Source organism: Balaenoptera ricei, chromosome 10 (assembly GCF_028023285.1).
Source record: "Balaenoptera ricei isolate mBalRic1 chromosome 10, mBalRic1.hap2, whole genome shotgun sequence".
NCBI classification, from domain to species: domain Eukaryota; kingdom Metazoa; phylum Chordata; class Mammalia; order Artiodactyla; family Balaenopteridae; genus Balaenoptera; species Balaenoptera ricei.
The window spans coordinates 10,922,404-10,948,065 of NC_082648.1; positions in this window are offsets into that span (position 1 = coordinate 10,922,404).

Consider the following 25,662-nt stretch of genomic DNA (forward strand, 5'->3'; position numbering starts at 1 on the left):
AACATGGCAATTGACTCACGTCGGGGTGCGGACACAGGGAGAGTCAAAGATGACCCAGGCTTTAAGCCCGAATGCACAGGAGAATGGAAATGGAACACAAGGAGGGAGAACTCCCAGAAGTAGAGGGGGACTTTGTTCCCAAAGTTCCGGGCCGTTCAACCTTATTTTGAGTAGGAAGCCTTAGGACTGGGATACTCAGCCACGGGTCAGGTTCAGCCATCCGTCCCCTCCGCCATCACGAGGAGACCCTGAGATGTAGTTGCATAGAGCGGCCTGCCCCACAACGTACTGGGAAGAGAACATCTATTGTGAAGCGTAAGGACCGGATCACTGCTGCTGAGCCGAGCCACCTCGGCATGTCCCTGAACCAAGGATGCTTCCGTTTCTCCTTCTGTTGGAACTGGGTGATGCTGATTTGCACCAACTCACACTGCAGCATGAACGTCTAAAGACAACGTTTTGTGGTGTGCAATGAACTCCCGGCCTAACAGGGGCTGTGGTGGAAACACCGTTGGTCGATCCACACAAAGGGCTTGTCCTGTTGAAGGCGCTATTTATTGCGCGGGCGGGGGCGGAGGGATGTCAGGATCAGGCTTGATTCCAGCTCCCGTGGCCGCTGCTTCCGCTGTCCTGATTTCTTTGTGCCCAGCTCCTGGGCCCTCAGCTGCGGCTCTGTTCTGTTCCCATGCAGATGGTTCAGCCCCGCCAGGCTCCCCCCGGGGAAGGGGTTGCATTTGTGAGAGGAGAGAAAGGGCACTAAATATGTCTGAGAGACACAGGCTATTAAGCCCCAGGACACTGGAACACCCACCGCAGCGGCTAGGAGCAAAACAAGGTTGTTATTTTCCTTTCTCAACCATCCAAACAGGAAGCTACCTGTGGCATCTAAATTGCAAAGGCTAAGCGTGGAGTCTGCGTTGGGCCTACTGGTTTGGGGTAATTGGGAAAAGACCAGGGAGTTATTATAGGTTGAACGCCGTCTGCCGGGACCCAGTGATGCTGTAGTTGCTGTGATGAGAGCTCAGGACGCCTATTACTTTCCCACGTGATGGCAGGGAATAAGCTTCCGCCCTCTGTGATGGAGACGGCAGAAGACGGAAAGCATTGTATGAACTGGAGCCTGAAAACCAGGGCTCTCCTCCAACTGGCAGAGCCAATGAAGAAGGTAATGCAGATCGAAGGGAGCAGGGGTCCAGGATGCACAGGGAGAAGCCAGCGTGGGAGGCGCCCGGGGTCCTTGGTGGAGCATCGCAGCGGTCTATGCGCCTCCAGGCTCATGCTGCGGCTTCCTCTGCTTTTCGGAGACAAGACGCCAAGGGCGAGCAGTCGGAGGGGAGAGCTGCGTTGACCTCCTCGCGGGCAGGCAGGGTGACAGCCTGCGCTAACATGGAAAGCATTCCTTTCAGGTCTTGGGTCCGTCTGACCCTGCCACTGTGGAGAACGCCTGTCAACTTCCTTCCCGGGGATTCTCACTCCAGGGATGGAGTGAAGCCTAAGGCATGTTAGAGAAAAGAACTCAGAAGGAAGAGAGAGGTCGAAATCAAAAACAGCGGCCTGACCCACGTCTGCCATTCACCTTTGTGTGGAAAAGGAGAGGGGGATTTGGCTTTCCATGTTTCTGTTTTGCTCAGTTCTGCTCTGTTACTGGGAAGGGCACCTTAATCACAGGGAAGGGTGTTCGTCTGTGTCTACATGTGGTTTCCTTCTATCCTCCCTCTGCCACGACTCACATAATTGTGTAGTGAAGCATTCAGTCCTTTCCCCAAACTCTCTTGAGAGGGTCTCTCTCCCAAGTGAGTTGTTACCTTTGCTGTTCCCCTCCTGTCAATCATTTTTGCAAACCCTCCTTTGAATCCTGCTTCTCCGGTGTTTACCCTGGAAGGTCAAAGCCGCCATGGCTCAGAGCCTATGGAAGGCACAGCAGGGTGCAAGAGCAATGATGCTAGACAAAGCCCGGAGCTTCACCTTCTGATAATTAGAGCCCGTGTATGTTCTCGGTCCCCTTGGCCATCTGTGTGCCTTGAGAGCATCTCAGTGGCTGACATGAGTGGCTGCAGGCAGCCTAGAGGCCCCCTCGTTCATCTTTCTTTCCCACTTAGATAAGAGTGGCAGTGGGTTGCAGAACGATGTAGGAGAGAGGGGATCATCGCCCTACAGACACTACAGGATGCGGCGGAGATAGCTTAGAGCCTGACAGACCAGGAGGATATAGCGAGACAGTGCCTGAGCAGGAATCTGGCACATGTTTTTGCCCCTAGGACAACGTCTGTACTTGTTGACTCAGCAGGATGGTGGGGGAGTGACACTGGGCAACCAGGGGCTCTAGGACAGGCTCAGCTCTGGGGGCAATCAGGTTGTAGATAAGCAGAAACCTGGCTAAAATGCAGCCCTCACACTGGTATTTCCTCAGCGGCCTCTGTGCCGTTAGATGCCAGCACCACGATGCCATGCTGGCAAGTAAGAGCCAACGCAATTTCTGTGGGTTCATATGATTCTGTTCTTGCTGGTAAATGTTTAGAAAGGATCTGCCAAGTTGTTGTCTTCACGTGAAGGTTTTGCAACAGTGACTTAATCAAAGCCATAAGGAAGGGTGTGCATCTATCTCTATATTTGGTTCCATTTTACTTTCACTTCTGCCTCATCATCCTTCATCACCTTATGTTACACTAAAAAAAAAAATTCCTGCAATTATCCATGTCAATCATGAAAGTAGCCTGGTGCAATGGAGAGAACACTGGGCTTAGAAAACCTGGGACCCACTTTTTACTCACTGCATTACCTTGGAAAAGTCCCTTTCCCCCCAGTTTTCTCATCTATAGCATAATAATACTCTCTGCCTGTTTACCCCTCAGGGATGTTGTGAGACTCAGAAAGACAGCTGGATGGAAGCAATTTGTCTTCCTAAGTCGTTCGCCTCTTTCTATCTCTCCCCCACTCCACCCCTACCTCTGGTTCTAGAGTTCATTATACTCTTATTTATGACCGTGTCTATTTTTCACTTCAATTCAGGTATGGCTTTCATCATCTGTTGTGGAGGCATTCTGCAAAATGAGTCTGTGTGGAAGAGAACCCCTTCTCTGAAGAGGAGTTAAGGCATCCGTTCCAGACACAAAGGCTCTTGCATTGGAGCTGGTACCCCAGGCGCAGCGAGCACTTCCTGGGACCACTGACTGAATCTACCTCCTGAGTATGTGCTGGGCCAGATGCAGTGGGCACAAGTGTTGTCCTGCCTGGAAGTCAACCCCGAGGTTCGTTGGGGCCATGAATGATTTTCCAAGGCTCTGCCCAATTAAGTACTAGCATGGGAGTTCCTTGAGAGCAGAACTTTTTTCTGTTTTACAAGCTGCTGGATCTTTAACTTCCAGAACAACGTCTGGTGTAGAGTAGACAATAAATGGAGGAATGAATAAAATTAAGTGGAAGCAGTGGAAACCCTGCTCTTCCCCTAGAATCTTCACATAAGCCTTGCCTGGGAGTCCCCAGCCAAGTTTTGTGATCACTGTTGATTTGGAGCACACCAGCTTTATCAAAATTTTTCAATAAGTTTACCCTAATAAAAAGAGACACAGGGCTTCCCTGGTGGCGCAGTGGTTGAGAATCTGCTTGCTAATGTAGGGGACACGGGTTCGAGCCCTGGTCTGGGAAGATCCCACATGCCGCGGAGCAACTGGGCCCGTGAGCCACAATTACTGAGCCTGCGCATCTGGAGCCTGTGCTCCGCAACAAGAGAGGCCACGATAGTGAGAGGCCCGCACACGGCGAGGAAGAGTGGCCCCCGCTTGCCGCAACTAGAGAAAGCCCTCGTACAGAAACGAAGACCCAACACAGCCAAAAATAAATAAATAAATAAATAAAATTAAAAAACAAAAAAAGAAGAGACACAGAGAAAATGATTGACTTCCTTATCTCTCCCCTACTGCCACCAACAATCACCAGAATCAATATAAAACATAAACGCATAAGCATTTACTTATATAAATTATTATTAAGTCACATAGAAAATTAATTATAAATTATATATTAGGTAACTCATCTTATGTAAATATCATCTGTATGAAGTTGTCAGGAAATCATGTCTCCTAATTATGTGTAGCTTGCAAATTAATTCACTTGAATTCTCCTACCATTGTGATAAAGCAGTGGAAGCAAAGCAAAAATCCAGTGTTAACTGTCACAAAGAAGTCTGCAGCTCATGGAGTCTTTTGTTAACCAAAATCATCAATTGAGATAGATCCCCATAGTCCTACAACACCCATGAGATCTGTTTCCAGAAATACAACATCTGTCATTTGTATGAAAGGGACATGCTTATCCAGGCTTCACAGGGAAGCCTGTGCAAAGCTTTTCCTCCATCCCCGCTTTGTGATCTGGCAGCAGGGTTATAAAGAGAGCGATGGGTGCTGCACACAAGTTTTTGACGTAACCCAGTGCAGCCGTCAGGGTTCAGTAAGGAAAGAGAAACCACAGCCGTCATCTAAATGGGGAAAATTTAGCTTGAAGAATTGTTTCCTGGGTAATCGTTTACTGGAAGGGTGGAAGAGAACCCTGCAGAGAAAGGCTTCCATCCCTGGGACTGAGGGGAGGGTGAAAAGACAAGGGACTTTACTCTTAAAGGAGAACCTGCGAGGCTGAGACTTAACCACGGTGGCAAGAGGGAGCAGTGCCCTGGCCGCACGATGAGGAAACGGGCTGGAGGCTGTTCTGGAACCTTGGGAACTGCCCACCCCACCGGTGTGGTGTAGCCTTGGGGGCCAGCTGTGCAAGGATGTGCTGGCTCGCTGACTGAACAAAAGAACTCTTCTTCCTCCACCAGCCCTCCAGTGCCCCTCCGGCGCCCTCTACTGGCAAAGCCTAGCATGGCGTGGCTGGCAAAGGAGAAAGGAACGTCGCAGAGACCAGCTCCAGAATCACAAAGCAGCAAAGAAGGGTGTGCGTGGAACTTGGAGGCCAAACTTAATAACTGACACATCCCCGAGGACATATGGGGTAAAAAGTATTTCTGGGTTTTATATATTCTGGCCATGAACCCTCTTTGCATTCACTGGGCTGAAGAAGTTTGTTCCAGCCTCTCCCCCATCTTGTGACCCTGATTTATTTGCTGGCATTAAGTGAAACCACTCGTTCCCAACCCTTGCTACATGTCAGCATCATCCCATGAACTTTTACAAACTACTGAGTATTTAGCATCTGTATTTTCAAAATCTGGTGGGGTAACTCTAATATGCAGCCAGAGCTGAAAACCTCTGGCGAGAAGAAAGTGGCAAAAAGTAAGGTTGCCACCAAAATAATGTGCTTTAGGGGCACTGTAAACCTTCAAAGGCTCTGTAGTGGAAAGGTTCTGGGGTTAGATGAATCTGTTCCACCTGTGAAATTCCAGGCACACTAAGTAACCTCGCTGAGCTTCTGTTTCCTTCTCTGTAAAATGAGAGATGGAAAGAAAAATATGATTTGTCCCAACATTATTAGGAAGAGCAAATGAGATGATACATGTGAAATATTTAGCACAGTGCTGGTAAGAATTAAGTATTCAATAGATGGTATTTATAATGACAGAAGTAGTGGCTATTTTCACTTGCAAAGACCACTTCTGCATGACTTTCTCAGAATGGCTACCAAACGTGACACTTTGGACAAAGCAGAGTGTTACAGCGTCCAAAGGGACAAGATTTGCCAAGATTGGTGCCTAAGTGAGCAAAAGTAACTAATGGTTGAGTATCAGAAAGAGGCGAGCGAATACCAAGCCATGACTAGACAGGTTAACATGACCTTCCATTTATCTGGAGTACGCTTCTGTTCCCAGAATGGCTGCATGCGTAATGTGTACTCCTTTTAATAGATCGGTAAGACTTTCTGACTGAATGGTGAGAGTGGGGTGTTTGGGATCAGCTTTGCTGGTTTTGAACTGCTGATCTTTCACTCAATAGTGTGGATATACATTTCTAAGCTCAAGATGGAGTTGCTTCTGCCCAGGGTGCCATGTCAGCAAACCAGAACTTAGATAACGTTAGTGTCCCTGTAAATGCTCTGCTTGATAGCATATCCAGCCAGCCAATGTCCAAACACCAAGGCAACTCTGGGCTCTACACTTACTTCCTATTCTTTATTCTTTATCCCATAAAAATCTCCCTGCCTTCCGCCCCACTTTACAGTTCTCTGGACCCCTGGGGATAGAGACTGCCCATTTCGTGAAGTGTTAAGAAAGTTTGCTTGTATCATCTAAATTGTCTTCTTTACCCACAACAGCTGTGTGGCTTTGGGCAAGTTGATGAATCTCTCTGAACCTCAATAAGAATGTTTGTGAAATGGGAGTTATTAAGAGGATTATATAAGATGATGAATAAAGGGCCTGGAATATAATAGGAGCACATTAAATGACAGTTTCTTTTAGGTATCACTAAAAGGAAAAAAATATCCTCTCCTCTGATGTCTGGGAGGTTTCTTGGATAGGATAAAACTCACACTGCCATGTGCGCTGGGAATAAAGAAGGATCTATCCAAATATTAACTTTAATCTCAAAAAGAAGCAAAAGAGAGAGGAAAAAAAAAACTTGACATTTAAAGCTTTTGTGGGGGTGTGTACTTAAATGTTGTAGACGGTTGTGTAGTGGGTCATTTTATTAGTCATTGGTGGGACCTCAGTACACAGACTGAGGACGTGAGGAAAAACAAAACACTGTCACCGCTTTGCCCCGAAAGAAGAAATGCTATTTTCATGGCGTAATTACAACTTTGTTGAGTACCTTGCAGCAGTTAGGAGATTAGACTTGTATGTGTGTGTGTGTTGAGGGCAGGTGGCAGGGGAGGAGAGTGCTGCAGACTTAATTACCTGCTAAGATGAGACAGGTAATGGAAACTGAGAGGGGTTGTGCAAAACTCAAGAGCAGGTACTATCTAGAGGCGTTCAATCATTAGAAGATCATAGATCATTGCAAATTTCTGAATAAATCCAGGAATAATGGTATATCCATAAACCAACCTCTTGTAATAGGTTTAACTTTTTGACTTTCCTCCCGTGATCATGGGCATAGTCATATTTAACGTGCATCCCGAATTTAAAATGTATGTGTTGAATTTCCTTTAGGTAGAGTAACTTTTCAGTATATCTCTATCTGGCCATGGATTGTGGTGGTAGGCAAAATCAAAGAACTGGATTGTAACAGTAAATTGAGCCTGCCCTATGTTTATTCTGCAGCTCCAATAGAGGAGAAAAGAGGTCTAGGAGTTCCAGAGAGTGACCATCCATGACATGTGACACGAGTGGTGGTCCATAGTGAGGCTGAGAATGGGAACAGGCAACGGCTGCAGCACAGAGTTGAATTAGAAGCAAATATGAGACCTCCTTTGCCCCCAATACACTGCTGCATATTAAAATCACCTGGAGAGCTTCTAAAGTGCCCTATGCCCAAGCTGCACCCCAGAATAATTGAACAAGAATCTTTGGAAGATGAGACCAAGGCATCGGTGTTTTAAAAGCACCCCAGATGACACCACTATGCAACCAGAATAGAGAACCACTGATCCAGGTAACCTGTGTTGGAGGAGGGCAGAGAGGTGGATATCTGGGCTTAGAGGTAAGAAAACTGAAGTCCGCTGAAGTTCAGTGATTTGTTGAAGACCGCAAATGACAGCTTTGGCATAATTTTTTTGACAGGCTTCCAGACTCTGTATCAGAACCATCTTTCTGGTGGGCTTTCCCATTCTTTGATCATTCTAGAATTCTACAAGAAGTTGCTTCCTGAGAATAATTTATTTCAAAAGGATTATTTTGGGTTTGTGAAAGGACAAGGGAATAGAAATATTCAAGCCAAATGATCAGGGCAGGTGTTTGAGTGAAAAATGCAGAGAAAGGATGTCAGTCTGGGAAGCCCATCTTTCTGGGACAGTGGGCTGGTGGTGACATGACTGGCTGCCCTTCAGCCCATCATTAGACGGCTACTGCTGACAGCCCCTTACAGTGGAATGCAGGGTGGCACAGAGACGTGAAGAACACAGGTGCTCGGAGCTAATTAATTCAGGAGGTCCCAGGTGGTGGGTGAGGCAGGTGGTGTGAAGAATAGGCATCTGCCACAGTCTCGAGAATTCCTACAGGGTGACCTGGTCAGTTGAGTCTTTGGTTTTTTAAGGTGCTCTGGTCACGGTCAAAGCTTTAAGTATGTCCTTACCTGGGGCTCCCACCAGAATTCTGATACCTACTCTTAAGCTTTCATTATTTAAAACCACTTTAAAATGGGGTGGAAATCTTATCTCCCCCAACTTTTATTTAAATGAATGTCATATTTTCAAATCAAGCCTACTGTATAACTTTCAGATTATTTTTAAAGCAAGTTTATGGCCCAAGAACAATTTGGGCTTCAATGAAATACCTCCAGAAGTGAAGAGAGTAACTATATCTGGGAAGAACTCTGGCTTTATGTTAGAGCTCATCTACTTTCAGGAGTGATCAGGGAGGTAGGAGACCTTTTTGTTTCAGTACAGAGGAAAATACAGGAGAAACCCTCACAGAGAATCCCTCTGAGACAAAGAAACAATACATCACCCTGGAAGATGCTCAGAACCAAGGATCAGAAGTGCTGGTTTCTAGCCAGGACTTTGCCACCTATGTTAGCTCTCTGAGACTCCTGAGTCATAAGGTGGGTTTCTACTAACTATTCTCTCTATAGTATAATACTTTCTAGCACTAGGATTCTAGGAGAAGCACATGGCTCTTAATAAAGTGATGTTGGAATGTGCTTTATGATTTCCATCTGAAAAGCTAAATATATCTATGCTATTTTCTTTTATTATCAGAAATATCATTTCACTTGAATAATTTAGAAATTAAAGTATAGTAAGAGAAATCATCCAGTGTGTGTGTGTGTGTGTGTGTGTGTGTGTGTGTGTATACATATATATATATAAAATCAATGACAGAACTGGGGCTAGAGGAGAAAAAAGAAGACCTTTCAGGCAAATGTAATAGCTCAAAAGGACAGGTTGAAGAGCCAGACCAAGTACTGTTTCTTGTCTTGGCTGTGAGAGGAGCTTGGTCACCTTGTGACTAGACCCACATTACTGTTGACCACCTGGATGTATGTGAGTAGCTAATTCTTTTCAATGCACCACACATTGGTTAAAATGAGGTTTAGTTTGCTTTCCTGATAACTCTACACAACGGAAGAAAAATGCATTAAAGAGTAAGAAAGACAGTTAACAATTTAAAGAACACACAGAGGATAGAGGAATATGTTAATTGCGACCATGGGGAGGCCACCAGCAAAATCTAACTGTGGGAACATTTACAGGATAAAAGACTCCATGTCTTTAACAAACACATTTCAAAAAATAAGTTGAGAGGTGAAACTGTAGGTTCAAAAGAAATTTGAGAAATAGCCACCAATTGTGTGGACTTTATTTGGCTTGTGATAAAAAAAAAAACAACCCCAACTGTAAAACAGTATTATATTTGAGGCAAGAAATTTGAACAGTAACTAGATATTTGTTATCAAGGAATATTGGGAAATTTTGATGTCATAACGGTATTGTGGTTACTCTAAAGGAGAGTCCTTAATTATTAGAGATACGTTAGTGAAATATTTACAGATTAAATTATACCATTATGGACTTGGCTTCAAAATAATAGAGAAGAGGGAAATGGACAGTGATATGATTGAAACCAGACTGGCATCAGTTGATAATTATTGAAGCTGGATGATGGATAGGCGGAGGTTCATTATACCATTCTGTTTACTTTTGAATATGTTTAAAATTTTCCATGCTGAAATGAAAAGCAAAGCAGATGACAGGTATCGTGTAGTAAGAAAGAATGTTATGGACACTAAAAAGTTGCTTTAAGATCATAGTTATTTAGTCTCCTCCCAACCCCTTACCAACATCATTTTCAGTATTACCAACATTTTCAGTATCAGCTAGCAGAAAGTCTCCTAACTTAACTGGATTCACCAGTCCAGACTACCACTGACGGTTAGAAACCGATTGGGAAAGGAATTTTTTCCAAATAGCATCTTGTTATAACAAGCTTTTCCAAGCCACAGTAAACAGTAAAGAAAGCACAAAGACCAAAAAAAAAAAAAAAAAACCACACACACACACACAAAAAACCACTCTGATTTTGGATTTTTTACCCTGATAATTTATGGTAGGTTTCTTTATTTTTTGAATATAAAGTGACAGAAATAATTTGCCATTAGAAAAGAGAAAGAATCTTTGACTATTTACAGCTTTTATACATCACAAAGTTTTTCTTGTTTTTATGTTGTGTCTTTTTTTTTTTTTAATTCATTTTAATTTTTGTTCCTGCATCATTTGAACAAGTCCAAACTGGAAATCTATACAGCTCACAAAAAAGCCCTCCACCCAAAAGAACCCCCCCACCCAACCCCCATGAGAAACAAGATAAATCAAAAGAATATCAACTTATTTCTTTTTTTTAAAGGTAAGTCATTTGCTTATATATATACTTGTAATTATTTTTTTTTCAAGTTCAAACACCAAAATCCAAGAGAGAAATGAAAAAAATAAGAAGACCCGGTCATCCGCCCTCTCCCCCCACTCCAGAATCTCAGTTGATCCCTGCACGCCCAGAATAAGAAATATATATTTACAGAAAACAAAAACAAAACAAACAAACAAAAAAAGAACTTGGAGGTGGATGGGCTGGGGATCTGAGAGTCAAGAGGAAGGAGAGCCGGCCCCAGGGACGGGAATGGGATCTGGGCCTCATAGAGTCAAGGTGAGCCTGAGTCCTCTGTGTTTTCCCTGGGGAGGGTACCACACTGGGAAAGCTAGAAACGTGTCCCCTCTGCCATGGTGCCTCGGGAGAGGTGCGGCTCTGAGTTTGCAACCCAACCCTGCGGTGGATTTGTATTTTGTGGTTTCCACCATCACCCCCTCACGCTCACACACATATGCGTGCACACACACACTCACAGGCACACACACACATGCGCCAGTCATTGTGGCACAGTGTAATGATGACAGTGCTGGAGCTTTGGCTTCTGTCAAGTGGACGAAAGAGATTGGCCCTTCGGGACGAGAGCGCATTGCCCTATCTTGTCCCTTTTCTGATCTCCACTGTAACATGCCGTCTAGGGCCTTCAAATGTTTCCAGCTACACTGAAAGATTAATGCTGGGATGGTCATTGGGTAACAAAGCTCCTACGGAGATTTGCCCCCTGCCCCCTCTCCTGCAAATTCCCTTAACAAACAGGTACACCCACTTCACCAGGTGTGGGAAGCAACCTGAACTGGGAAAAAACCTGAGACTGAGGCAATGGAAGCCATATTGTTTCCTGCTCACCTTTGAAAGGTTCCGTTCCCAGGCATCAGAAAGCGAACAGAGGGCATGACAAACCCATCCCTGGCTTGCTTCCCTTGCTTCCTTCTTCCTTCCTAAGTGGGGTCCCTTAGTCTTTGGTGCAGAAAGCCCAGTATACCCCCTTGGGTTGGTCGCAATGTCCCTCCAATACAAGAACTCAGGACGTGGCATTAGACAAGCCAGGGTGAACACAAGAGAATCTTTTGGGGAAAATGCCAGGCAGGACGTGACTAAGCTCAGGGGTCCCTTTACTGGGGGACAGAGAAGCTGAACCAGTGGTAGCCGTGGTGTGATGAAATGCATGCCTCGTTCAAGATTCTGCAGCGGCTTGGAGAACTAGTGCACCAGAAATGGTTGAACAGCTTCTATCTCTTTTCAAATTATGAGAGTTTTTTTTTTTTTTTTTTTTTAAGGGCACAGGATATAAAATAGAATGAGCACGCCATCTGTGTCAGAAGCATGTGGACTATTCCTGGGGGCAGACTCTAGGTTGCTCTTGCTAAATCTCTAAATGTCGATGCAAGTGGATTTTTTTCCCCTGCCTCCCTTGGTCAAATTTCTGATTTTTTTCAGCCCTCCCTAAAAGCCCTCACTTGTCCCTTTTCCATGCAGCCCCACTCAAAGTCCTTTTCTTCCTAACCCTCTCCTGATCTTCCAAACCTCTCACCCAGGGCTTTTAAAGACTTCCGATCATTTCCTTACGTTCCTCTCTGTCACAAAAGAAAATACTAAATAAAAACGATCAGTCAGAGAAAACTTTCATATAGCAGAACTGGGCAGAAGCAAAGCTGCTTTCCAATCCTTTTACTTTGATTTTTTTTTAAAGATAAATGAGGAGAAAGGTGAACAAAGAGTTATGATTCCCCCAAGGAAACTGACTTCGTTGGGAGCCTTGAAAATAGAAAGGACAAGATTTACTGGGAAAATGTGTTCTTTCCAGGGCAACAGACAAAGTGTGGCCTCAAGCCACGATCACATTTGCTGACATCTATAAAAATAGGCTGTGGCCTACCACAGATGGCAATGGAGTTTCTAGCGAACATCAGAAAAACCCAAACATCAAGACTGAAGAAGAGGCACCAGAGTTCCGCTCAGTTCCTTGGCCTCCGCTCCATCAATAACCTTTTCCTCCACCTAACGGCAGTCCCACCCCACCCCAGACCCCAGATCAGTAACTCCAACCTCTGTGTAATCGAAGCCTCAAGCATCACACTCTCTGACCCAGCTCCTACTTCCCAGATTGCTCTTTCTGGCAACTGACTCAGTAATTCAGGGACCCCAGCCTGCATCTCAATCCCCTCCCCCTACCACACTTCATTATTCCTGATTCCCTAAAAAAGCCTTACTTTCCTCCTCACCCAGCTTAGATTCCAGGGCCAATCATAATCACCAGTTTGCAGTTGCCCTTGACTCTGTTTCTCGTGCTGCCCTCATTGCATTTACCTGGCTAACCCCCAACTCTGTTTAAATCTGACGCTCTGCTCTAGCTAAGCAGCTGAATGCAGCTGAAGAAGATTCTTAAATTACTTTTAAACTCACGCCTGGAAGCAACTCAAGTAGGTCCTTCGTGCCACCTAGGATGCCTCTTACATTTACTTTGTCTCCTGGCTCTTCTGCTGCACGACAGTATGAGTAATTCATGCCTTCTTTTCCTTCCAAACCTCCAGTACCCATTCCCCAATACTCACTATTGGCTGATGAACTCCCTTTGTAATTCACTAAAAAATGATCAGTCAGAAAAGACATACTCCCAGCATCACATCTACCAATCCCCTTGCATCTGTGCCCCACTCTCTCCCTTCTGTTACCATAACAACCTGCTTAGGCTCCTAAAGCCAGTCCCTCCACTTGTGCCCTGGATCCTATTGCGTCTCACTTCGTCGAAGACATCACTCCAGCAATTACCCCCTCTCCTTAAGAATCAGCAATTTCCCCTCTTTACTGGATCATTCTGGTCAGCATGAAACAGGCTGTTATTTCTTCCACCTTTGAAAAAAATAACCTCCTTGGGCCTCACATCCTTTACCATCTAACATTATTCTATGTTCCCTTTACTGCAAAAGAGTTGCCTTTTCATATTGTTTCCACTTCCTCTTCTCCAACTCTTTCTTGAACCCACCCTGACCATGCTATTGGCCCTCTCAGTTCACTGAATCAGCTGTTTTCCAGGTCATGAAAAGAATGACCTCCCTGTTGCCATGGAGGCCACTCCTGGCCCAGTGCTAGTTGCTCCTCATCTCCTGGGGTTTTGAACATCCCCCCCCAGGGCCGAGGGACTCTCTTCTGTCTGTACTCACTCCTAGATCTAGTCTCATGGCTTCAGATACCACCCAAATGCCTCTGAATTCCAAATTTATATCTTCAGGCTCTACCTCTTGCCTAAACTCCAGGTTCATATAGCCAACAGCCTAATCAGCATTTCCACTTGGATGTCTGAGGGACATCTTAGCCTTACGAGAAGGATATCTTTCCCAGTCTCCTTCACCTCCAGGATTCCCATCTTATTAATGGTGACTCCAAACTTACAGTAGCCAAGGCCAAAAATTCTAGGATCATTCTTGACTCTTCTCTTTCTCTGACTCAATATCTAATTCCTCAGCAAACCCTTCAGAGTATTTCCGGAATCCAACCACTTCTTACCACCTTCACTAACACCATGGCCCAAGCCGCTGCACCTCTTACCTGGATGGAGGCAACAGGCTCCTAAGTAGTCTTGCTGCTTCTTCCCTTGCCCACCCTCTCACAGTGTATTCCCGACACAGTGGCCACAGTGCTGCTTTTGAAATGAAAGTCGGCTCCTATCACTCTCTACTCAGACCCTTCTAGTGACTTCTCATCTTGCTCTTGGTAAGAAGGCCTTACAATGGCCTATAAGGCCCGTGGGCCAATGCCACCTCTCTGACCTCATCTGCCACACTCACCTCCTCACTCACTGGCCTCCTGGCTCTTCCTCAAGTACGTCCAACATGTAGTTTGACCTCAGGGCCTTTGTGATTGCTTTCTCTTCGCCCGAAAAACCCTTCACATAGACAACTCCTAGTCTCACTCCCTTGTTTCCTTTTAAGCCTTTGCTCAACTGCCACCTTTTCATAGAAACTTTTCCTGTCCACCCTATAAAAAGTAGCAGGCCCATGTCCACCGCATCACCCCCTACCCCCCTCAATCTGCCTCATTTTTCTCCACTGCACTTTGAAGTGTCTGACATGAAATATATTTATTGATTTTTTGCCGATTTCCTCTCATCAATATGTAAGCTTCACAAGGGCATGGATGTCGCATTCTTCTCTTTTGTATCCCTGGCCTGGGGGTTCCAGTCAATAAATATCAATGCATGAATAAACAATCACTCCAAAACATGCTCCTACACTGCAGGCCAAATATCCCCCAAAGAAGAGTAAATGACATCTTGTCATTTGTAAATGACAAGAGTAGAGCTTTCCTTTCTGATTTAAGAATTGTCCTTGGGTTTATTATGTTTTTTAATAATTAAGAAAAAAATTTCCTTGAGTCTCAAAGGCTCTCTTGCTGTTGCCTAACTCTTAAATCCCTTGTGGGTCCAGTAGAATTTATAGAGACTCAATATTTGGAAGGATAGTTAACATTTTTCTGCCTTTCTGGTTTGCTTAGAACATACGATCTACTGCCTTTCAATAATATTATAGCTTGAAAAATCATGTCTGAGTCAGTTAATTCCATGTTAATATGTGTAAGACTCGGGATTAAATCAATCTGTAAAAAATGCCTATTTGTAATCAAATCTACCAATTTCCTTCCTGAAGTAAATAGTAATCAGATTAGAAACCTGGTGGTTTTCTCAGGGGATGGGCAGATATAATTTTATTTAAAAGATTTTCTCTCTCAGAGGTGACTTAACTTTGTGATCCAAAATCATTCCAAAGTTGAAAAAAGCTCCAGCTAATTCTATTCCCCTGATATAATTTTTTCTCCACAGCACGCTTTGCCTTCCCAATTTAAGTAAATGTAATCATAACGGGGCTACAGTTCTACTCAGAACATTTTTGACTGGAGAATGGAAATCGTTTGAGAGGAGCTTCCCTAAAGATTTGTAGACACATTTTGGAAGAGTTAAGGTGCAGTGCTTACCAATGTCTACCTGGAAGCAAGCCTATGCCTCTTTCTCAAGTCAGCGTCACTGTTTTTCCTGAACAATCAATACCTGCCCAGTTTCCCCTGCTGCCCAAATCCCTTATGGAATAAACCAGAGCGTCTGGGTGTCGGTGTCACTGCCTCCTCACCCCCAAACCGTTCTACCCTGATTTCTCCTTTCCTTGCTTTTGAATTTTTCTCAGCTCAGTAAAGAGCATTTTTCAGAAGAAAGCTGTTTGTCCACTTGTCACCACGTCTGTCTCCTAGTTCACCTTCTCTCTCTCATCCCAATAGAGAGACAATGTTAACGATTAATAAAATCACGTACAACAGCTCATTGGGTGAGATATTTAGGAAGTCTGTGGCCGCCGGGCCGAGGAGAGCTAAGGAGAGGGTCATATCCCCAGCACGTTCAGACTGGAACGCAAGCATCCCCCGTCTCACAGGGCTTGTGCTTTGAGACAATAAAAAAGAGAGAAGATGATGACAAACACAAAATACCTCTGTGCACACAACAGGCACCTCAACCAAAGCCCTGGCGCACGCTCTCAAGGCGGTTGCCTGGTGTTCAGAGCACACCCCCTCTCCACTAGGTGAACCACAGGTTATCACCGCAACAGGCACACACTTTCCCAGCATTTGACCTTGAGTTGAAACATCTGGTAGTAGGCCCTTCTTGTTTGCTTATCATTCTCCTTTTAAAACTTCTCCATCTTCCCAAGTTAAAAAACAAACAAACAAGAAAACCCATGAGAAATTACCAGTGGTTTCTTTTAACGATCTAAGAGTTTAGATAATAACACGGCCTAAGGAATACATCCCTCCTTGAGGCGGGGGGGGGGAACCAAATCCATGAAGAGGAACCAGGAGAGACACCAAGAAGGCTAGGAGGTGAGGAAGAGTTTCCACGTAAGAACACTGGAAGGTTCAATGAGAAAAGCCACCTCACAACAGCTAAAAACATAGGTATTTTGGTCTATTTCCTATCATAGCCATCATTCTTCTTGTTCAGCGCCAACCACTGAAATTGGTTTGGGAATCATGGCTGCCAGGCAAGGAGCGAGAACAAGTGCCCCAAAGAAGAGATGACTCTGGAAGAGAGAACAAGATCCCCAAAACGATTGGGATTAAAGGAAATAACGCCGATTCTGTTCGTTCTTTGTGAATTTCCATACCAAACTCTGCCTGTAGGATGTTTGATGGGTGATGACCAAGTAGATTTCCCCACAATGTGGCAAAGAAAATGAAAACGAAACAAAGGAAACCGAAAAGTGATGACGACAGCCCAAGAAGATCACAGTTTTGTTCTTGGTCTCATTCATCTTTCCACTCACCGGACTTTACCCACTTACCTGAATTATCATGCGGGTAATTCTTTCATGTTGGCTACAGAAAGCAAGAGGCCAAGGAAAAGTGTGAGCTGCCCAGGTGCCGATGACCAAATGGACAAGCCTGGCTTGAGAAGAAATCAAAATCACGCTACCAGAGGAAATTACATCCTGTCCCCAGCCTCAGTGAGAAGGAGCTTAAACTCATGAGGAAGTTGCTGCCCAGCAGAGCCCTTGGCTCCGAAATGGACTCTCCGCTCCGCTGCTTTTCCACGGGACGCCTAGCACCCAGGCCCACTAAAATCTACTCCAAATGGGAAGCTACCCGCATTTTACCTGTGCTCTCGGCTTAGAACTCCAGTCTCGTGCACACGTGGATTTTCTTTGGACAACTTTGCCCCTGTAACGCTTCCTATCTTTCTCTAGGAGCTATCTTTTTGGCAGCTGTACTGAAGGGTTGGCTTTTTCATTTCTACCATAATCTTTAATACTAAGCACAAAAGCTCTGTAGTTTTGATTAAATAATTCTCTGGTATTTCTTGCCCTTAGGGTCCCCATGAATCCTTGTATTCCTCTCCCCGCTTCAATGAACAGAGCTGCAGTAGAGCACGGAATGGCCATCCCAGGCACTAAGATGTTCCAAATGCTCATCAGCTGTTGGCCCTGTTACTCCTCATGAAGCAGCATCAGGACCAAGTATCTGTAGTGACACTCCTGTGAAGGATGAAGTTCCCATGGACTCAAGATGGAATAGCCCCCATCCCTCTCTCTTAGCTTCTTGTTAATACCATCATGATTTCAGGTGGTGTATGGGGAACAGAAAGGAATGGATATTTGTCATTGGCTTGATTCTAAACTTTGAGCTTAGGGAGGGCTCTAGTACCTTCTTCTACACCAGCCCCGTACATGAGAATAAAACTCACCTCCTTCCTCTGCCCCTATTCTCTCTACGAGTGAGGGTCCTGAACCAGGCTCTGGGAATGACCACACTATGCGATCGATGATACAGAAGACCACCACCTTCCACTGCCCCAAGCAGCTATTACTTTTCCAACTTCCTATTTCTTCTCCTATCTTTCCCCTGGGGTAGGAGGGACCAATGAAATGAAAAAAAAAATTTCTACATTGACCTAGGACACTTAGAGCTCTTTCACTGCTCTTGGTATAAGCAGCGTGCTCTGTACGTGAACCAAAATCTGTTCTGTGACAGAAACTAAAGACTATCTTCTTTGGAAAGACTGATGGTTACTTCCTGATCTTAAATCATTCATCAGTGAACAGGTGGATTGCAAAAGAAGATGGTTGCAGGATTCCCTGGCCCTTGGGTGCTTAATGATTTTACCGTTATCATCTTGGGGCGAAATTAAGGTTTCGTAAGAATTCTCAGGAGACCTTTATTAGTCTTTGCAACGTCCATGCTGCCCTGGCTCTGGGCTTTAGGCAGCAATAATTATTACAGGGGATAATTCCTTCCTCCTGGAATTCCTTGCATACGTGAACTTCCTTATATTTCTACATAGGCTTCCAGAACTAACTCACGCCTTAAAACTGGCATCAAGCTTGCTGTGTTTGAACTTGACTAAGTTACCTAGAAGAAACTAAAAGTCTCTGTCTTGAGGTTGCCCGCTTCGCTGTGAGCTGATTAAAAGCACTGATACCTTCAGAGTATCATGACTTTCTCGCAGATTCTTAAGTCTCCCTTCCCCATGGAACACTCTGGAAGAGATCCTCTGTCTCAGTTTTCCTTGAGCTTTTTATTTGAGTGGGTTACATGCTACATACAAATTTTTTAATGATAAAAAATTATTCACAATGTGTCACCCCACAAAATTCAAAACCATTTTTTTAATTTAGCCTTCAACTCTTCTTCATTATAGAAACTCTTCTATACCTTTCTCGTTTTTAAGTTTTTTGTTCTTACCCCTTTGACTGGTCTCTGTAGACTCATGTGGACTGTGTGTGTGTGTGTGTGTGTGTGTGTGTGTGTGTGTGTGTGTGTCTGTGTATGGCTCTGTGAAGAAGACAGGTTCTCATGGGAAAGATTTGGGTAAACCATAAACTAGCTGCCTGGCTTTAAGGACTTTTATCCTCCATCAGATGCTGAACACAGGGTGGGGTGGACAATTCAGGCGGCACTGTTTTGTGAGCTAGGCTGACAGTTGGAAATTCAGACAAGTTTTGGTTCCGCCAAGAATCTCCTGTATAACCTTAGTTCTGACTGCTCATCTAATTTTGCTGTGCTTCAACATTTTCATCTTTAAAATTAAAAGACGATCGTATTTACATGCCAAAGGAAGCCATTCAGAGGGATGGTTGTGGCGGAGGTCTAAGTGGGCTGCTGGTGATCCTGGAAACTATCCTTCTCCAAGCACGGGTAGCAGAGTCAGGCTGAGAAACTGCCATAGCTCAGGGCCATTTTCCATGGGAATTAAGCTACGACTGCTCAAGAGTGACTCCTCAAATTTCTATGCACCCCATTTCTTGTGCCTGCTACCAAGACACAACCAACGTACTTGCCCTGATCACTGAAAGTGCCCAGGAGTCCCAGGAGGAATAACAGTAACAAGGTTGTTCTCTTTTCTGGGATCCTAAGTACACAGTTATGTGCAGCAGGATCTATCCTCCATCATTAAAATGCAGCGGGGCTGACTGTACGAGGCTTGTTGGGCTCTGGTTTGAAAACATTAAATACCACGCACATGTGCAAGCTCTGTGCTCTCTCAGCTTCTCATTCTAACAATGTGTGTGTGCATGGGTGCGGGTGTTTGGAGGGTGGGCTGCTCGGAGCTGACAGAACACAGAACACTTCGAGACCCTTCACCTGAGGATGGGAATGTAAGATGATAAGTGAAAGAGGGAAAACACGGCTGTAAGTGCCCTGGTTGTCTTCCAGTTGCGTTCGCATGAAAGAAAGGGTATTTTTGCTATTTTATGTCTGTCTCAATAAGAGTTCTGTCTGGATGCCTCTCTAGCCTCTTTGCTTCCTGCTGACGTGAAGTCTTGCTATTTTCCCTGCTCTTGACCCTGGGAGAAGAAAAATTATTGAATCTCCCAAGGTATGTTTGCTATTTCCGTCCCACTGAGGACAGACCTCTCCACCCCCGCTCACGGTGTTGTCAAGAGGAGACGTGGGTACCCATGGAGACGTAGTTATCTAAGCAGCAGGCCTGTCTATCCTTGGCGAGGCTGGCTTCTACGTCTCCATCCTCTTAGCACTGATCCACTAATGGGACATCAGAGGACCACGTGGATTCCACAGGGCTCAGTAGGGACGGGCAGTAGGACAACCACGTGGTTGTCCCATTACAAAGAAAAAACGCTCCCTTCATATAAAGCCTGGATGGTCTGTCAGACCTGGAGGTGTCAGCGATCCACAGGCTAGGAAGGGCAAAGCGAAAACACTGGCTTGAAAAACTGTAATTATGTCCATCCAGTTCCCAATGAACACTTCCATCTACCAAGAATGCACCCCTGCTCCTCCATAACATGACTGACAGTGGCACTGTGGGATCTGGTTGTTAGGAGTGTGAGTGTGTGTGTGAGTGTGTGTGTGTGTGTGTGTGTGTGAGATGTGTGTTGGGGAGGTGCACAAGCATGACAGACAGGCCAGATTAGGTGTAGTCACGCTGTTCGGGTGCATCTGTGGAAGCGTTAAGAGCACACCTCAGGCAGAGGCAGCGTCATGGTCTAGTCTCCGATTTTCAGAGGGTCCTACGTCACAGCCAAAGGGAACATGAAAATAGCCCTTGATTTCAAAAGAAAATGATCAATGACAATTAAAATGTGACAATGACATTGGGCGTTAACTACAAAGACTGTTCTGTATAAGACTGAGATTTCAGGCAGGCATGTTTTGGTTTTTCAAAAAAAAAAAAAATGTCCCCTCTGGAAACAGGTAACATCCTTACCTAAGAGCAGCCGGTAGCCAAGCAAACTCACATTCCTGGGGCTGCTTCCCCTGAAGCCTTGCTCCTGGCAGACCTCTGAGACTATGCACCTCTTAACACAAGGAGGGAGATGGAGCCACAGCCTGGGGGCTTAGAGCTCCTGTCACTCCCTCTCTGCCCGGGTGATGACCAGGGGCTCTCTGGGTGCTGTGGTCTGAAGGACACAGCCTGAGGATGGGCTCAGGGCTGACCTGTGGCCTGACTCCCTGAGGACATTCGGGACGTCACAGGTATGGTGGCCTCCAGGCTCCTCCCTCATCCTGGGGCGGGCACAGTTACCACTGAAGGCAGCCGTGATGTGGCTCTGGCTTTCCTGGCACTGCCCTGGACGGCTGTTACCTTCCCTGGTATTTCTGGCATTGCATCAAACAACTCCCAGTACACACGAGGGCAGGAAGGTGGCCCTCAGAAAGTGCTTTTGAACCTGCTGCATCTCAGGTTACAAGTGGAAATGGAAAATGAGAAGTGTAATTCTATCTTCAGTCCAATCATGCCCAGAAAACAAGCTCCAAGTTTGAGTGAATTTTCACGCCCTGCAAAGGACTAAAGGAACAGACACTTGAAAGGTCATCAGCTTTGGGTCCTGCTCTTTTCCAAAGCTACCATCAACACCAGTAGCCAGTGGGGGTCCCAGAGACGCAGGTGCAGCTCCTGGCTTTGTGACATGAAGGGCTGCTCTCCTCTAGACCCCCTGTACTTTCCCTTCCTCCTATGCTACCCTTCCTCTGCTTTTGTAAGTATTTATAGGCCAAAAATTGACATGAACACCTCATGGGTAAAGCTGCCTTCTGGATATATTCTGAGTTCCCTGGAAACTTCTTCATTCCACTCGTCCAAGAGGGATCCATGAATGTCCTTCTTCATGAGGATGGCACCTCTACACCCTTCCACCAGCTATTATCAGACTATTTGTTTCAACTGGTTAAAAAAAAAAGTGTCATAACATAATGAGCTGGATTTTGCTCGAAAACATTAACTATCCCTATTCCTTGGAGCAGGACTATCTAGATTTAATGGGATTTTTGAGAAGAACAATTCTCCCCCAGACTTACATTTTAATTTTCATTAGGGTGCTTCCCAAGTTGTCACAGTTTGCCCCATCTTGCCCTTAATAATTCCTCTACCCGCTCCTGTCTCAATGAAGAATGGACTTTGTTCACTTTTTTTGAAGAAGAGACTTGCCACTTCCTGTAACTTATTTGAGTTTGGTTCTCTATAGGATGCTTTAAATTAGCACACAGTGGCAGAAGATGCCTCCCACGGGAGAATAATTCACGTTCGATGACAAAATGAAAGTTATACAGAAGGCTGGCCAGGAGAAGGGAACATGATGGGTTACCAGAGCAGCGTAAGTGAAAGGACAGTACCAGCTCTAAGAGTGTGTTCAGGGGGACAAACAGCAACTGCCATTGACCAGAAGGAATAGGGCAGATTGCTTAGTAGACCACCAAGGAGGTGGGGGAAGGTGAACGCGGCTCAGAGACTACAGTGACAGGAGGGCCATGAGGTCAGAGGTGATGTTGTCTCTTCCAATGCTATGAATCCCTTCGCATTTAGAGAGAAAGGAGTCCTTCAGAAACTAGAATTGTCTCTGAGCCAGCTCATTCAAATCCTAAGCTACTTTCGTTTGTGATATCAAGATCAGAAATAAAGCACTTGATTACTTCAACTCCTGTCTACCCTTTGGGAGAAGTTGTCCTGTAGTCCAAGCCTCAGAAAGGGTGAGAATCACACAGAGTCCAGGAAATAAATATCATCAAGACACAGGTCGTGAGCTGCACAAACAGTTCCCCCAAGTCTGATCTAGCATAGATACAGAGGTGGAAAATACCAGGCGTGCAGCATAATACATTGGTCCTAGTGCACCACTGTTCGGGGCCCATAAGACTGTGTGATTAATGAGCCTGAACTGGGACAAGTTCTTTCTGGTATTGCAAGTGCTTAAAAAAGGGCTAGAGGTTACATCAAAGCCAGATGAATCCCAGCGTAGGTCAGGTTGTTAGAGACTCAGTCTGGACAGTGCAGTGTCTGGAGACAGGCTCCACTCAGAGCACCTGGAAAGCTCCTGATACCTAACATTTGATCAATATCCTCCACGGTCTCTCCCTCTGTGCCTTAACAATATGTATACATATTGTATGCCAAGGACACTCCACTAACCGTAAGATAGTCACAGCATAGCTTTGAAGGACAAAGCAAAACTTAGAAAAATCCAAATTCCCACCTGAAATGATAATTTACCTGGGAATGTACACATGTCCTGTGTTGCAGTGACTGTTGGTGGGTGCAGATGTACAGAGATAAATGGGAAGGGACTCGTCCTTAGGTTTTACTGCAGATTCAAGTATCCTGTGGGCAAAATAAAGTGACTCCTTTTCGATTACCATTTATAATAACATCAAATATTTTTCAGCACCTTCCATAAACAAGATGCACTGCTAGGTGCTACAGGAGATAAAAAGATGAATAAATGCATGACCCTTGACCTCAAGGAGTTTATAATTACCAGGGGAGATGGATGTATATTTAAATAACCATAAATAAGATGGTCCATGATGGCTGCATAATACCATGCATAATATATTATGCATAATATAATTCATAATATCTTTGACTCACACCCTGAAGCCAGAAAAAATTAAACCTGCAAGATCAGCTAAATAACCATAAATAAGATGGTCCATGATGGCTGCCACTAGACAGATTAAAGTGTTATGAGCATTCACAAAAGGCATATACATATATATGGGGTTTTTTGGGGGGGGGGGCGGGGGATGGCAGACAAAGACAGTGAACATGATGGACCAGATGTTCTGGTCTTTGAAGACTTGTATTGAGGAAGATGGCTATTATGCAAGAAGGGAATGAGATAAGAGATGGGGAGGAGAGAATTTGGGGCAAAGGGAGCAGTTTAAGGAAAGACAAAAGTGGGAGAACAAGTTGGTACAGGAAAGGAAAGGGACAAAAATGTGATCCCCCTGTTGTCTGGGCCCAGGTGCACACAGGCAAATAACAGGAAGTTATTCTTGCTGGTGGATTGTGGCAAATACAGCCCACTGAAGGGTCGTTTGTTTTGTTCCGAGTTGGAAAATGACATGATTTAACTTGTACTGAGCAAGTGATACTGATGAGAGTAGATTCAAATATAAATTCTTGGAACAGTGCTAAAAGACACAAATAATCCAGACTAGAGGGAAGGGCCTGAATGAAAAGACTTGGAAACTTTCAAGGTATGAATTAACGGCTTTCCAGATGACTAGACGTGCAGGATGAGGGAAATCAAGGAGGCAAAAGTGGCTGAAAATCTTTAGTTTGGTGACAGAAAGAATCGGGGTACCATTAGTCAAAGGGGGGGACTTGGTGATTATGTTGGTTTCCATTGGATATTTGACTCAGTATGAAGTTAGTTGTCCAGGAAGTGGCTGGAAATATGTGCATTAAGATGAAGTGAAAAGTTGGGTCTAGGAGTGAAGATTTGGAATTCATCCTCATGCAGAGAGTCGTTGAAGTTGTGGAAAATAGAAATATTGCTACAGAAGCACAGAGGAAAGAAGAAGAGCGTCAAGCTCAGAACATCATGGCAAGTCGATGCTGAGGGGGCAGGACGGACAGCAGGAACCTGTGAGGGAACACAGAGAGAGGACCAGATCAAAAACCAGAACGTGTTGCTACCCAGCGGTGAACTTAGGGTGGTATTCACGGTGCCGAAGAGCAGAATTTAAAAAAAAAATAAAAGATTACTGGATTTTGTAACAAGGAGTTCACTGGAATGTTGCCACTGAGTAGTTCAGTAGAGTGGCAGGATGTAGCCCAATTTTAAAGGGTAAGTCATGCGCATTAACTGAGGAAATGAAGAAAGAAAGACGACCCTTTTGAGAAATTTGGAAGTGAAAAGAAAAAAAATGGAGATAGGACAGGCATTCAAGAGTCTAACTGGACTGAGAGAAGACTGGGATTTAGGAGCTGTTGTAGGACTTGTTTTTGGAGATGGTGGAACACTGAGGACTGTTTTTAGAGATGGTTGTAGGCAGGTGTGTGGAAGGGATTAAAGATGCAACAGAATGAAGTGCTATTGGCTGGAGCGCCATAGAAGAGGTTGGTGGGGGTGGGTATCAGAGTACGGGGAAGAGGGGCACTGAGTTGGGAGGGAGGATGGCGAAGATGAGTGAAGGATGGGAGAAATTTAAAGGTAGAGAGGAGAGGTCATGTGAGAATTTGCAAAATCAGGTGTCTTTTCTTAGCAATTCAGTAGGAAAGAGATGAGATGAAATGAAAATAAAAAACAAATGAACAAACCTTTGGAGAATGTGACAGGGAGTCAACACTGGAGAATAAAAAAGATGTCTGAGCTGGGTAGGGTTTAGGTGAGATTAAATGGATCCATTCTGTGCTCTTTGGTATAGGTTTTGACCTTCTGTTCTTGGAGATGGAGTGGATGTTGGGAGAATGGGAGACAGAGTTAGAAAAGCAAGGTAGGTGGGGTGAGAAGGCAAGAGGAGGAAGAGATTGCTGGTGAGGGTGTAGTTGATATGGGTGATCACAGGGTGAGACCAAGGAGGGAAGTAAATGAAATCAGAGGGGTTTATGGACCAGAACAACAGAGGGACCCTGAAGGAAGGCACATGATAGGATATAGAAAATGCCAGGTTGTGGTCAGAGAGGGAATTTCAGTTTTAGCACTGGGAGGTGGAATAATTCCAAAAGAAGGATTCAGGCAAGGCCACGATGGGGAGAGGTGAATCTCTGTAGTGTTTTAAAAATAATATAATGCATAATATCTTTGACTCACACCCTGAAGCCAGAAAAAATTAAACCTGCATGTATAAATCTACCCATTTATGCACACCTATTTATACATACATAATACATCCATTTAAATATTGTATGCTTTTGCATTCGCATATTATATGTGAGTATAATATACTCCATTTTAAATTTTTTCATGTTCTTCACAGCACTAGCCCAG